This window comes from Camelus bactrianus, chromosome 3 (genome assembly GCF_048773025.1).
Source record: "Camelus bactrianus isolate YW-2024 breed Bactrian camel chromosome 3, ASM4877302v1, whole genome shotgun sequence".
Classification (NCBI taxonomy): domain Eukaryota; kingdom Metazoa; phylum Chordata; class Mammalia; order Artiodactyla; family Camelidae; genus Camelus; species Camelus bactrianus.
Window position 1 is genome coordinate 119,908,805 of NC_133541.1, and position 15,133 is coordinate 119,923,937.

The window sequence follows — 15,133 nt, forward strand, 5'->3', positions numbered from 1 at the left end:
TGAATGCCATCCTTCACCTAGCTTGTTGGGAACACAAAGTCTCCTTTCAGTTGCAAACTCCACTAAATACATATATATGGGGAGGTACAAGCTCCAACTCGGTTTTACAGTGAAAACTGCAGGAAATTCAAATCGGCACTAGGAAACAGACTGAGAAACCACAGTAAATGTTTCACCTGCAATGCATTTCCATTGTGCTAGATGAACGAACGTCACTCCACATGCTCAGTTCTGAGATATAATTGTGAGTGAAAGCCGTACTTCATAAAAATTGTAGGGAACATAAAGTTTCTTTTCAGTTGCCAAATCCACTCCATACATATATATGGGGAGATACTAGTTCCAACTCGGATTTACTCTGTAAACTGCTGGTTATACAAACCGGCAGTAGGAAACAGACTGAGAAACCAGAGTAAAATTTCCTTGCAAACCGTTCCCTTTTTCCTAGATGAACGATTGTCTCTCCACATGCTCAGTTCTGAGAGATAAGTGTGTGTGAAAGCCGTCCTTCACATTGCTTGTTGGGAAACCAATGTTTCTTTTCAGGTACAAACACCAATCCATACATATATATGGGGAGGTACTAGCTTCAACTCTGTTTTACAGTGAAAACTGCAGGAACTTCAAACCGGCACTAGAAAACAGACTGAGAAACCAGAGTAAAAGTTTTTCCTGCAACCCTTTCCCATTGGGCTAGATGAACGAACGTCTCTCCACATGCTCAGTTCTGAGATATAAGTGTGTGTGAAAGCCGTCCTTCACCTTGATTGTTCGGAACACAAAGTCTCCTTTCAGTTGCAAACACCCCTCCATACATATATAAGGGGAGGTACTAGCTCCAACTCGGTTTTACAGTGAAAACTGCAGGATATTCACACCGGCACTAGGAAACAAACTAAGAATCCGGAGTAAAATTTCTCCTGCAAAAAGTTCCCTTTGTGCTAGATGAACGTGTGTCCCTCCACATGCCCAGTTCTGAGAGATAAGTGTGTGTGAAAGCCGCCCTTCATTTAGCTTGTTGGGAACACAAACTTTCTTTTCACTTGAAATCACCAATCCATACATATATATGGGGAGGTACTTGCTCCAACTCGGTTTTACAGTGAAAACTGCAGGAACTTCAAACCGGCACTAGGAAACAGACTGAGAAACCAGAGTAAAAGTTTCTCCTGCAACCCGTTCCCATTGGGCTAGATGAACGAACGTCTCTCCACATGCTCAGTTCTGAGATATAAGTGTGTGTGAAAGCCGTCCTTCACCTAGATTGTTCGGAACACAAAGTCTCCTTTCAGTTGCAAACTCCACTCCATTCGTATATATGGGTAGGTACAATCTCCTACTCGGTTTTACAGTGAAAACTGCAAGAAATTCAAATCGGAACTAGGAAACAGACTGAGAAACCAGAGTAAAATTTCTCCTGCATCCCATTCCCATTGTTCTAGATGAACGAACTTCTCTCCACATGCTCAGTTCTGAGAGATAAGTGTGTGTGAAAGCCGTTCTTCACCTAGAATGTTCGGAAAACAAAGTCTCCTTTCAGTTGCAAACTCCCGTCCATACATATATATGGGGAAGTACTAGCTACAACTCGGTTTACAGAGAAAACTGCAGAATCTTCAAACTGGCACTAGGAAACACACTAAGAATCCAGAGTAAAATTTCTCCAGCAAAACTTTCCTTTGTGCTAGATGAACGAACGTCTCTCAACATGCTCAGTTCTGAGAAATAAGTGTGTGTGAAAGCCATCTTTCACTTTGCTTTTTTGGAACACAAAGTTTCTTTTCAATTACAAACACCATTCCACACAAATATATGGCGAGGTACTAGCTTCAACTATATTTTACAGTGAAAACTGCAGGAACTTCAAACCGGCACTAGGAAACAGACTGAGAAACCAGAGAAAGTTTCCCCTGCTACCCGATCACTTTGTGCTAGATGAACGAACGTCCCTCCACATGCTCAGTTCTGAGAGATAAGTGTGTGTGAACGCCGTACTTCACCTATCATGTTGGGAACACAAAGTCTCCTTTCAGTTGCAAACTCCACTCAATATATATAGATGGGGAGGTACTAGCTCCAACTCGGTTTTACAGTGAAAACTGCAGGAACTCAAATCAGCAATAGGAAACAGACTGAGAAACCAGAGTTAATTTTCTCCTGCTACCCAATCACTTTGTGCAAGATGAACGAACTTCTCTCCACATGCTCAGTTCTGAGAGATAAGTGTGTGTGAATCCCCTCCATCAACTAGCTTGTTGGGAACACAAAGTTTCTTTTCAGTTGCCAACTCCACTCCATACATATATATGGGGAGGTACTAGCTCCAACTCTGTTTTACAGTGAAAAATGCAGGAACTTCATATCGGAACTAGGAAACAGACTGAGAAACCACAGTAATTGTTTCACCTTCAACGCATTCCCATTGTGCTAGATGAACGAACGTCACTCCACATGCTCAGTTCTGAGATATAAGTGTGTGTGAAAGCCGTACTTCATAAAGATTGTTGGGAACATATAGTTTCTTTTCAGTTGCCAAATGCACTCCATACATATATATGTGGAGGTACTATCTCCAACTCCGTATTACAGTGAAAACTGCAGGAAATTCAACCGGCACTTGGATACAGACTGAGAAACCAGAGTAAAAGTTTCTACCGCAACCAGTTCCCTTTGTGCTAGATTAACGAATGTCTCTCCACATGCTCAGTTCTGAGAGGATAATGTGTGTGAAAGCCGTTCTTCACCTTGTTTGTTGGGAACGCAGTTTCTTTTCAGATGCAAACTCCAAACCATATATATATATGGGGAGGTACTAGTTCCAAATCGGATTTACAGTGTAAACTGCAGGATATACAAACCGGCACTAGGAAACAGACTGAGAAACCAGAGTAAAGTTTCCCTGCAAACCGTTCCCTTTGTGCTAGATGAACGAATGTCTCTCCACATGCTCAGTTCTCAGAGATAAGTGGGTGTGAAAGCCGTCCTTCACTTTGCTTCTTGGGAACACAAAGTTTCTTTTCAGGTACAAACACCACTCCATACATATATATGGGGAGGTACTAGCTTCAACTGAGTTTTACAGTGTAAACTGCAGGATATACAAACCGGAACTAGGAAACAGACAGAGAAACCAGAGTAAAATTTTCCTGCAAACCGTTCCCTTTGTGCTAGTTGAACGAACGTCTCTCAACATGCTCAGTCCTGAGAGATAAGTGTGTGTGAAAGCCGTCTTTCACTTTGCTTGTTTGGAACACAAAGTTTCTTTTCAGGTACAAACACCACTACATACAAATATATGAGGAGGTACTAGCTTCAACTCTATTTTACAGTGAAATCTGCAGGAACTTCAAACCGGCAGTAGGAAACAGACTGAGAAACCAGAGTAAAAGTTTCCCCTGCAATCTGTTCCCTTTGGGCTAAATGAATGAACGTCTCTCCAAATGCTCAGTTCTGAGATATAAGTGTGTGTGAAAGCCGTCCTTCACCTAGATTGTTCGGAACACAAAGTCTCCTTTCAGTTGCAAACACCCCTCCATACATATATATGGGGAGGTACTAGCTACAACTCGGTTTTACAGTGAAAACTGCAGGATATTCAAACCGGCACTAAGGAACACACAAACAATCCAGAGTAAAATTTCCCCTTCAAAAAGTTCCCTTTGTGCTAGATGAACGTATGTCTCTCCACATGCTCAGTTCTGAGAGATAAGTGTGTGTGAAAGCCGTACTTCAGTTAGCTTGTTGGGAACACAAAGTTTCTTTTCAGTTGCAAGCAACTATCCATACATATATATGTTGAGGTACAAGCTCCAACTCGATTTTACAGTGAAAACAGCAGGAATTTCAAACCTGCACTAGGAAACAGACTGGGAAACCAGAGTAAAAGTTTCTCCTGCAACCCGTTCCCTTTGTGCTAGATGAACGAACGTCTCTCCACATGCTCAGAACTGAGAGATAATTGTGTGTGAAAGCCGTCCTTCACCCAGCTTGTTGGGAACACAATGTATTTTTTCAGATGCAAAATCATCTCCATTCATATATATGTGTAGGTACTAGCTCCAAATCTCTTTTACAGTGAAAACTGCAGGAACTTCATACCGGCACTAGGAAACAGACTGAGAAACCAGAGTAAAAGTTTCCACTGCTACCCGATCACTTTGTGCTAGATGAACGAACGTCTCTCCACAAGCTCAGTTCTGAGAGATAAGCGTGTGTGAATGCCGTACTTCACCTATCTTGTTGAGAACACAAAGTAATTTTCAGATGCAAAATCCTCCCCATACATATATATGTGTAGGTACAAGCTCCAAATCTGTTTTACAGTGAAAACTGCAGGAACTTCAAACCGGCAATAGGAAACAGACTGAGAAACCAGAGAAAATGCTTCCCCTGCAACCCGTTCCCTTTGTGTTAGATGAACGAACTTCTCTCCTCATGCTCAGTTCTGAGAGACAAGTTTGTGTGAAACCCGTCCAATACGTAGCTTGTTATGAACACAAAGTTTTTTTTCAGTTGCCAACTCCACTCCATACATATATATGGGGAGGTAATAGCTCCAATACTGTTTTACAGTTAAAATGCAGGAACTTAAAATCGGAACTAGGAAACAGTCTGAGAAACCACAGAAATTGTTTCACATTCAACGCATTCCCATTGTGCTAGATGAACGAACGTCACTCCACATGCTCAGTTCTGAGATATAAGTGTGTGTGAAAGCCGTACTTCATAAAGATTGTTGGGAATATAAAGTTTCTTTTCAGTTGCCAAATCCACTCCATACATATATATGGCGATGTACTAGCTCCAACTCGGTATTACAGTGAAAACTGCAGGATATTCAACCGGTACTTGGATACAGACTGAGAAACCAGAGTAAAAGTTTCTACTGCAACCAGTTCCCTTTGTGCTAGATGAACGAATGTCTCTCCACATGCTCAGTTCTGAGAGGATAATGTGTGTGAAAGTCGTTCTGCTCCTTGCTTGTTGGGAAAACAAAGTTTCTTTTCAGATGCAAACTCCAAACCATATATATATATGGGGAGGTACTAGCTTCAACTCTGTTTTACAGTGAAAACTGCAGGAACTTCAAACCGACACTAGGAATCAGACTGAGAAACCAGAGTAAAAGTATTCCCTGCAACCCGTTCCCATTGGGCTAGATGAACGAACGTCTCTCCACATGCTCATTTCTGAGATATAAGTGTGTGTGAAAGCCGTCCTTCACCTAGATTGTTCGGAACACAAAGTCTCCTTTCAGTTGCAAACACCCCTCCATACATATATATGGGGAGGTACTAGATCCAACTCGGTTTTACAGTGAAAACTGCAGGATATTCAAACCGGCACTAGGAAACACACTAAGAATCCAGAGTAAAATTTCTCCTGCAAAAAGTTCCCTTTGTGATAGATGAACGTGTGTCCCTCCACATGCCCAGTTCTGAGAGATAAGTGTGTTTGAAAGCCGTCCTTCATTTAGCTTTTTGGGAACACAAAGTTTCTTTTCACTTGAAATCACCAATCCATACATATATATGGGGAGGTACTAGCTCCAACTCGGTTTTACAGTGAAAACTGCAGGAACTTCAAACTGGCACTAGGAAACATACTAAGAATCCAGAGTAAAATTTCTCCAGCAAAACTTTCCCTTTGTGTTAGATGAACGAACGTCTCTCCACATGCTCAGTTGTGAGAGATATGTGTGTGTGAAAGCCGTCCTTCAATTTGCTTGTTTTGAACACAAAGTTTCTTTTCAGGAACAATCACCACTCCATTCAAATATATGGGGTGGTACAAGCTTCAACTCTATTTTGCAGTAAAAACTGCAGGAACTTTAAACCGGCAGTAGGAAACAGACTGTGAAACCAGAGTAAAAGTTTCTCCTGCAACCCGTTCCCATTTGGCTAGATGAACAAACGTCTCTCCACATGCTCAGTTCTGAGATATATGTGTGTGTGAAAGCCGTCCTTCACCTAGATTGTTCAGAACACAAAGTCTCCTTTCAGTTGGAAACACCCCTCCATACATATATATGGGGAGTTACTAGCTACAACTCGGTTTTACAGTGAAAACTGCAGGTTATTCAAACCGTAATAGGAAACACACTAAGAATCCAGAGTAAAATTTCTCCTGCAAAATGTTCCCTTTGTGCTAGATGAACGAACGTCTTTCCACATGCTCAGTTCTGAGGGATAAATGTGTGTGGAAGCCATCCTTCACCTAGAATGTTCGGAACACAAAGTCTCCTTTCAGTTGCAAACTCCCATCCATACATATATATGGGGAGGTACTAGCTACAACTCGGTTTACAGTGAAAACTGCAGGATCTTCAAACTGGCACTAGTAAAACACTAAGAATCCAGAGTAAAATTTCTACTGCAAACCGTTCCTTTTGTGCTAGATGAACGAACGTCTTTCAACATGCTCAGTTCTGAGAGATAATTGTGTGTGAAAGCCGTCCTTCAAATAGATTGTTGGGAACACAAAGTTACTTTTAATTTGCCAAATCCACTCCATACATATATATGGGGAGTTACTAGCTCCAACTCTATTTTACAGTGAAAAATTCCGGAACATCAAATCGGAACTAGGAAACAGACTGAGAAACCACAGTAAATGTTTCACATGCAACGCATTCCCATTTTGCTAGATGAACGAACGTCACTCCACATGCTCAGTTCTGAGATATAAGTGTGTGTGAAAGCCGTACTTCATAAAGATTGTTGGGAACATAAAGTTTCTTTTCAGTTGCCAAATCCACTCCCTACATATATATGGGGAGGTACTATCTTCAACTCGGATTTACAGTGTAAACTGCCAGAAATTCAAACCGGCACTTGGATACAGACTGAGAAACCAGAGTAAAAGTTTCTACTGTAACCAGTTCCCTTTGTGCTTGATGAAAGAATGTCTCTCCACATGCTCAATTCTGAGAGGATAATGTGTGTGAAAGCCGTACTTCACCATGCTTGTTGGGAACACAAAGTTTCTTTTCAGATGCAAACTCCAAACCATATATATATATGGGGAGGTACAAGCTCCAACTCAGATTTACAGTGTAAACTGCAGGATATACAAACCGGCACTAGGAAACAGACTGAGAATCCAGAGTAAAATTTCCCTGCAAACCGTTCCCTTTTTGCTAGATGAACGATTGTCTCTCCACATGCTCAGTTCTGAGGGATAAGTGTGTGTGAAAGCCATCCTTCACTTTGCTTGTTGGGAACACAAAGTTTCTTTTCAGGTACAAACACCACTCCATACATATATATGGGGAGGTACTAGCTCCAACTCGGTTTTACAGTGAAAAATGCAGGAACTTCAAACCGGCACTAGGAAACAGACTGAGAAACCAGAGTAAAAGTTTCTCCTACAAACCGTTCCCTTTGTGCTAGATGAACGAACGTCTTTCCACATGCTCAGTTCTGAGAGATAAGTGTGTGTGAAAGCCGTACTTCACCTAGAATATTCGGAACAAAAAATCTCCTTTCAGTTGCAAACTCCCATCCATACATATATATGGGGAGGTACAAACTACAACACGGTTTACAGTGAAAACTGCAGAAACTTCAAACTGCACTAGGAAACATACAAAGAATCCAGAGTAAAATTTCTCCAGCAAAACTTTCCCTTTGTGTTAGATGAACGAACGTCTCTCCACATGCTCAGTTGTGAGAGATATGTGTGTGTGAAAGCCGTCCTTCAATTTGCTTGTTTTAAACACAAAGTTTCTTTTCAGGAACAATCACCACTCCATTCAAATATATGGGGTGGTACAAGCTTCAACTCTATTTTGCAGTAAAAACTGCAGGAACTTTAAACCGGCAGTAGGAAACAGACTGAGAAACCAGAGTAAAAGTTTCTCCTGCAACCCGTTCCCATTTGGCTAGATGAACGAACGTCTCTCCACATGCTCAGTTCTGAGAAATATGTGTGTGTGAAAGCCGTCCTTCACCTAGATTGTTCAGAACACAAAGTCTCCTTTCAGTTGGAAACACCCATCCATACATATATATGGGGAGGTACTAGCTACAACTCGGTTTTACAGTGAAAACTGCAGGATATTCAAACCGTAATAGGAAACACACTAAGAATCCAGAGTAAAATTTCTCCTGCAAAATGTTCCCTTTGTTCTAGATGAACGAACGTCTTTCCACATGCTCAGTTCTGAGGGATAAATGTGTGTGGAAGCCATTCTTCACCTAGAATGTTCGGAACACAAAGTCTCCTTTCAGTTGCAAACTCCCATCCATACATATATATGGGGAGGTACTAGCTACAATTCGGTTTACAATGAAAACTGCAGGATCTTCAAACTGGCACTAGTAAAACAATCTAAGAATCCAGAGTAAAATTTCTACTGCAAACCGTTCCCTTTGTGCTAGATGAACGAACGTCTCTCAACATGCTCAGTTCTGAGAGATAATTGTGTGTGAAAGCCGTCTTTCACTTTGCTTGTTTGGAACACAAAGTTTCTTTTCAGGTACAAACACCACTACATACAAAAATATGGGGAGGTACTAGCTTCAACTCTATTTTACAGTGAAAACTGCAGGAACTTCAAACTGGCAGTAGGAAACAGACTGAGAAACCAGAGTAAAAGTTTCCCCTGCAACCTGTTCCCTTTGGGCTAAATGAATGAACGTCTCTCCAAATGCTAAGTTCTGAGATATATGTGTGTATGAAAGCCGTCCTTCACCTAGATTGTTCGGAACACAAAGTCTCCTTTCAGTTGCAAACACCCCTCCATACATATATATGGGGAGGTACTAGCTACAACTCGGTTTTACAGTGAAAACTGCAGGATATTCAAACCGGCACTAAGGAACACACAAACAATCCAGAGTAAAATTTCTCCTTCAAAAAGTTCCCTTTGTGCTAGATGAACGTATGTCTTTCCACATGCTCAGTTCTGAGAGATAAGTGTGTGTGAAAGCCGTACTTCAGTTAGCTTGTTGGGAACACAAAGTTTCTTTTCAGTTGCAAGCAACTATCCATACATATATATGGGGAGGTACAAGCTCCAACCGGTTTTACAGTGAAAACAGCAGGAATTTCAAACCGGCACTAGGAAACAGACTGGGAAACCAGAGTAAAAGTTTCTCCTGCAACCCGTTCCCTTTGTGCTAGATGAACGAACGTCTCTCCACATTCTCAGAACTGAGAGATAAATTGTGTGTGAAAGCCGTCCTTCACCCAGCTTGTTGGGAACACAAAGTATTTTTTCAGATGCAAAATCATCTCCATTCATATATATGTGTAGGTACTAGCCCCAAATCTCTTTTGCAGTGAAAACTGCAGGAACTTCATACCGGCACTAGGAAACAGACTGAGAAACCAGAGTAAAAGTTTCCACTGCTACCGGATCACTTTGTGCTAGATGAACGAACGTCTCTCCACATGCTCAGTTCTGAGAGATAAGTGTGTGTGAATGCCGTACTTCACCTATCTTGTTGGGAACACAAAGTAATTTTCAGATGCAAAATCCTCCCAATACATATATATGTGTAGGTACAAGCTCCAAATCTGTTTTACATTGAAAACTGCAGGAACTTCAAACCGGCAGTAGGAAACAGACAGATAAACCAGAGTAAAAGTTTCCCCTGCAACCTGTTCCCTTTGGGCTAAATGAATGAACTTCTCTCCAAATGCTCAGTTCTGAGATATAAGTGTGTATGAAAGCCGTCCTTCACATAGATTGTTCGGAACACAAAGTCTCCTTTCAGTTGCAAACACCCCTCCATACATATATATGGGGAGGTACTAGCTACAACTCGGTTTTACAGTGAAAACTGCAGGATATTCAAACCGGCACTAAGGAACACACAAACAATCCAGAGTAAAATTTCTCCTTCAAAAAGTTCCCTTTGTGCTAGATGAACGTATGTCTCTCCACATGCTCAGTTCTGAGAGATAAGTGTGTGTGAAAGCTGTACTTCAGTTAGCTTGTTGGGAACACAAAGTTTCTTTTCAGTTGCAAGCAACTATCCATACATATATATGGGGAGGTACAAGCTCCAACTCGGTTTTACAGTGAGAACAGCAGGAATTTCAAACCGGCACTAGGAAACAGACTGGGAAACCAGAGTAAAAGTTTCTCCTGCAACCCGTTCCCTTTGTGCTAGATGAACGAACGTCTCTCCACATGCTCAGAACTGAGAGATAATTGTGTGTGAAAGCCGTTCTTCACCCAGCTTGTTGGGAACACAAAGTATTTTTTCAGATGCAAAATCATCTCCATTCATATATATGTGTAGGTACTAGCTCCAAATCTCTTTTACAGTGAAAACTGCAGGAACTTCATACCGGCACTAGGAAACAGACTGAGAAACCAGAGTAAAAGTTTCCACTGCTACCCGATCACTTTGTGCTAGATGAACGAACGTCTCTCCACATGCTCAGTTCTGAGAGATAAGTGTGTGTGAATGCCGTACTTCACCTATCTTGTTGGGAACACAAAGTAATTTTCAGATGCAAAATCCTCCCAATACATATATATGTGTAGGTACAAGCTCCAAATCTGTTTTACAGTGAAAACTGCAGGAACTTCAAACCGGCACTAGGAAACAGACTGGAAAACCAGAGTAAAAGTTTCTCCTGCAACCCGTTCCCTTTGTGCTAGATGAACGAACGTCTCTCCACATGCTCAGAACTGAGAGATAATTGTGTGTGAAAGCCGTTCTTCACCCAGCTTGTTGGGAACACAAAGTATTTTTTCAGATGCAAAATCATCTCCATTCATATATATGTGTAGGTACTAGCTCCAAATCTCTTTTACAGTGAAAACTGCAGGAACTTCATACCGGCACTAGGAAACAGACTGAGAAACCAGAGTAAAAGTTTCCACTGCTACCCGATCACTTTGTGCTAGATGAACGAACGTCTCTCCACATGCTCAGTTCTGAGAGATAAGTGTGTGTGAATGCCGTACTTCACCTATCTTGTTGGGAACACAAAGTAATTTTCAGATGCAAAATCCTCCCAATACATATATATGTGTAGGTACAAGCTCCAAATCTGTTTTACAGTGAAAACTGCAGGAACTTCAAACCGGCACTAGGAAACAGACTGGAAAACCAGAGTAAAAGTTTCTCCTGCAACCCGTTCCCTTTGTGCTAGATGAACGAACGTCTCTCCACATGCTCAGAACTGAGAGATAATTGTGTGTGAAAGCCGTCCTTCACCCAGCTTGTTGGGAACACAAAGTATTTTTTCAGAAGCAAAATCATCTCCATTCATATATATGTGTAGGTACTAGCTCCAAATCTCTTTTACAGTGAAAACTGCAGGAACTTCATACCGGCACTAGGAAACAGACTGAGAAACCAGAGTAAAAGTTTCCACTGCTACCCGATCACTTTGTGCTAGATGAACGAACGTCTCTCCACATGCTCAGTTCTGAGAGATAAGTGTGTGTGAATGTCGTACTTCACCTATCTTGTTGGGAACACAAAGTAATTTTCAGATGCAAAATCCTCCCCATACATATATATGTGTAGGTACAAGCTCCAAATCTGTTTTACAGTGAAAACTGCAGGAAGTTCAAACCGGCAATAGGAAACAGACTGAGAAACCAGAGAAAATGTTTCCCCTGCAACCCGTTCCCTTTGTGTTAGATGAACGAACTTCTCTCCTCATGCTCAGTTCTGAGAGACAAGTTTGTGTGAAACCCGTCCAATACGTAGCTTGTTATGAACACAAAGTTTTTTTTCAGTTGCCAACTCCACTCCATACATATATATGGGGAGGTACTAGTTCCAATACTGTTTTACAGTTAAAATGCAGGAACTTAAAATCAGAACTAGGAAACAGACTGAGAAACCACAGTAATTGTTTCACCTTCAACGCATTCCCATTGTGCTAGATGAACGAACGTCACTCCACATGCTCAGTTCTGAGATATAAGTGTGTGTGAAAGCCGTACTTCATAAAGATTGTTGGGAACATAAAGTTTCTTTTCAGTTGCCAAATCCACTTCATACATATATATGACGATGTACTAGCTCCAACTCGGTATTACAGTGAAAACTGCAGGATATTCAACCGGCACTTGTATACAGACTGAGAAACCATAGTAAAAGTTTCTACTGCAACCAGTTCCCTTTGTGCTAGATGAACGAATGTCTCTCCACATGCTCAGTTCTGAGAGGATAATGTGTGTGAAAGTCGTTCTTCACCTTGCTTGTTGGGAACACAAAGTTTCTTTTCAGATGCAAACTCCAAACCATATATATATATGGGGAGGTACTAGTTCCAAATCGGATTTACAGTGTAAACTGCAGGATATACAAACCGGCACTAGGAAACAGACTGAGAAACCAGAGTAAAAGTTTTTCCTGCAAACCGTTCCATTTTTGCTAGATGAACGATTGTCTCTCCACATGCTCAGTTCTGAGGGATAAGTGTGTGTGAAAGCCGTCCTTCACTTTGCTTGTTGGGAACACAAATTTTCTTTTCAGGTACAAACACCACTCCATACATATATATGGGGAGGTACTAGCTCCAACTCGGTTTTACAGTGAAAAATGCAGGAACTTCAAACCGGCACTAGGAAACAGACTGAGAAACCAGAGTAATAGTTTCTCCTACAAACCGTTCCCTTTATGCTAGATGAACGAACGTCTTTCCACATGCTCAGTTCTGAGAGATAAGTGTGTGTGAAAGCCGTACTTCACCTAGAATGTTCGGAACAAAAAATCTCCTTTCAGTTGCAAACTCCCATCCATACATATATATGGGGAGGTACTAACTACAACACGGTTTACAGTGAAAACTGCAGGAACTTCAAACTGGCACTAGGAAACATACTAAGAATCCAGAGTAAAATTTCTCCAGCAAAACTTTCTCTTTGTGTTAGATGAACGAACGTCTCTCCACATGCTCAGTTGTGAGAGATATGTGTGTGTGAAAGCCGTCCTTCAATTTGCTTGTTTTGAACACAAAGTTTCTTTTCAGGAACAATCACCACTCCATTCAAATATATGGGGTGGTACAAGCTTCAACTCTATTTTGCAGTAAAAACTGCAGGAACTTTAAACCGGCAGTACGAAACAGACTGAGAAACCAGAGTAAAATTTTCTATTGCAACCCGTTCCCATTTGGCTAGATGAACGAACGTCTCTCCACATGCTCAATTCTGAGATATATGTGTGTGTGAAAGCCGTCCTTCACCTAGATTGTTCAGAACACAAAGTCTCCTTTCAGTTGGAAACACCCCTCCATACATATATATGGGGAGGTACTAGCTACAACTCGGTTTTACAGTGAAAACTGCAGGATATTCAAACCGTAAAAGGAAACACACTAAGAATCCAGAGTAAAATTTCTCCTGCAAAATGTTCCCTTTGTGCTAGATGAACGAACGTCTTTCCACATGCTCATTTCTGAGGGATAAATGTGTGTGAAAGCCATCCTTCACCTAGAATGTTCGGAACACAAAGTCTCCTTTCAGTTGCAAACTCCCATCCATACATATATATGGGGAGGTACTAGCTACAACTCGGTTTACAGTGAAAACTGCAGGATCTTCAAACTGGCACTAGTAAAACACTCTAAGAATCCAGAGTAAAATTTCTACTGCAAACCGTTCCCTTTGTGCTAGATGAACGAACGTCTCTCAACATGCTCAGTTCTGAGAGATAATTGTGTGTGAAAGCCGTCTTTCACTTTGCTTGTTTGGAACACAAAGTTTCTTTTCAGGAACAAACATCACTACATACAAATATATGGGGAGGTACTAGCTTCAACTCTATTTTACAGTGAAAACTGCAGGAACTTCAAACCGGCAGTAGGAAACAGACTGAGAAACCAGAGTAAAGTTTCTCCTGCAACCTGTTTCCTTTGGGCTAAATGAATGAACGTCTCTCCAAATGCTCAGTTCTGAGATATAAGTGTGTGTGAAAGCCGTCCTTCACCTAGATTGTTCGGAACACAAAGTCTCCTTTCAGTTGCAAACACCCCTCCATACATATATATGGGGAGGTACTAGCTACAACTCGGTTTTACAGTGAAAACTGCAGGATATTCAAACCGGCACTAAGGAAAACACAAACAATCCAGAGTAAAATTTCTCCTTCAAAAAGTTCCCTTTGTGCTAGATGAACGTATGTCTCTCCACATTCTCAGTTCTGAGAGATAAGTGTGTGTGAAAGCCGTACTTCAGTTAGCTTGTTGGGAACACAAAGTTTCTTTTCAGTTGCAAGCAACTATCCATACATATATATGGGGAGGTACAAGCTCCAACTCGGTTTTACAGTGAAAACAGCAGGAATTTCAAACCGGCACTAGGAAACAGACTGGGAAACCAGAGTAAAAGTTTCTCCTGCAACCCGTTCCCTTTGTGCTAGATGAACGAACGTCTCTCCACATGCTCAGAACTGAGAGATAATTGTGTGTGAAAGCCGTCCTTCACCCAGCTTGTTGGGAACACAAAGTATTTTTTCAGATGCAAAATCATTTCCATTCATATATATGTGTAGGTACTATCTCCAAATCTGTTTTACAGTGAAAACTGCAAGAACTTCATACCGGCACTAGGAAACAGACTGACAAACCAGAGTAAAAGTTTCCACTGCTACCCGATCACTTTGTGCTAGATGAGCGAACGTCTCTCCACATGCTCAGTTCTGAGAGATAGGTGTGTGTGAATGTCGTACTTCACCTATCTTGTTGGGAACACAAAGTAATTTTCAGATGCAAAATCCTCCCCATACATATATATGTGTAGGTACAAGCTCCAAATCTGTTTTACAGTGAAAACTGCAGGAACTTCAAACCGGCAATAGGAAACAGACTGAGAAACCAGAGAAAATGTTTCCCCTGCAACCCGTTCCCTTTGTGTTAGATGAACGAACTTCTCTCCTCATGCTCAATTCTGAGAGACAAGTGTGTGTGAAACCCGTCCAATACGTAGCTTGTTATGAACACAAAGTTTTTTTTCAGTTGCCAACTCCACTCCATACATATATATGGGGAGGTACTAGTTCCAATACTGTTTTACAGTTAAAATGCAGGAACTTAAAATCGGAACTAAGAAACAGACTGAGAAACCACAGTAATTGTTTCACCTTCAACGCATTCCCATTGTGCTAGATGAACGAACGTCACTCCACATGCTCAGTTCTGAGATATAAGTGTG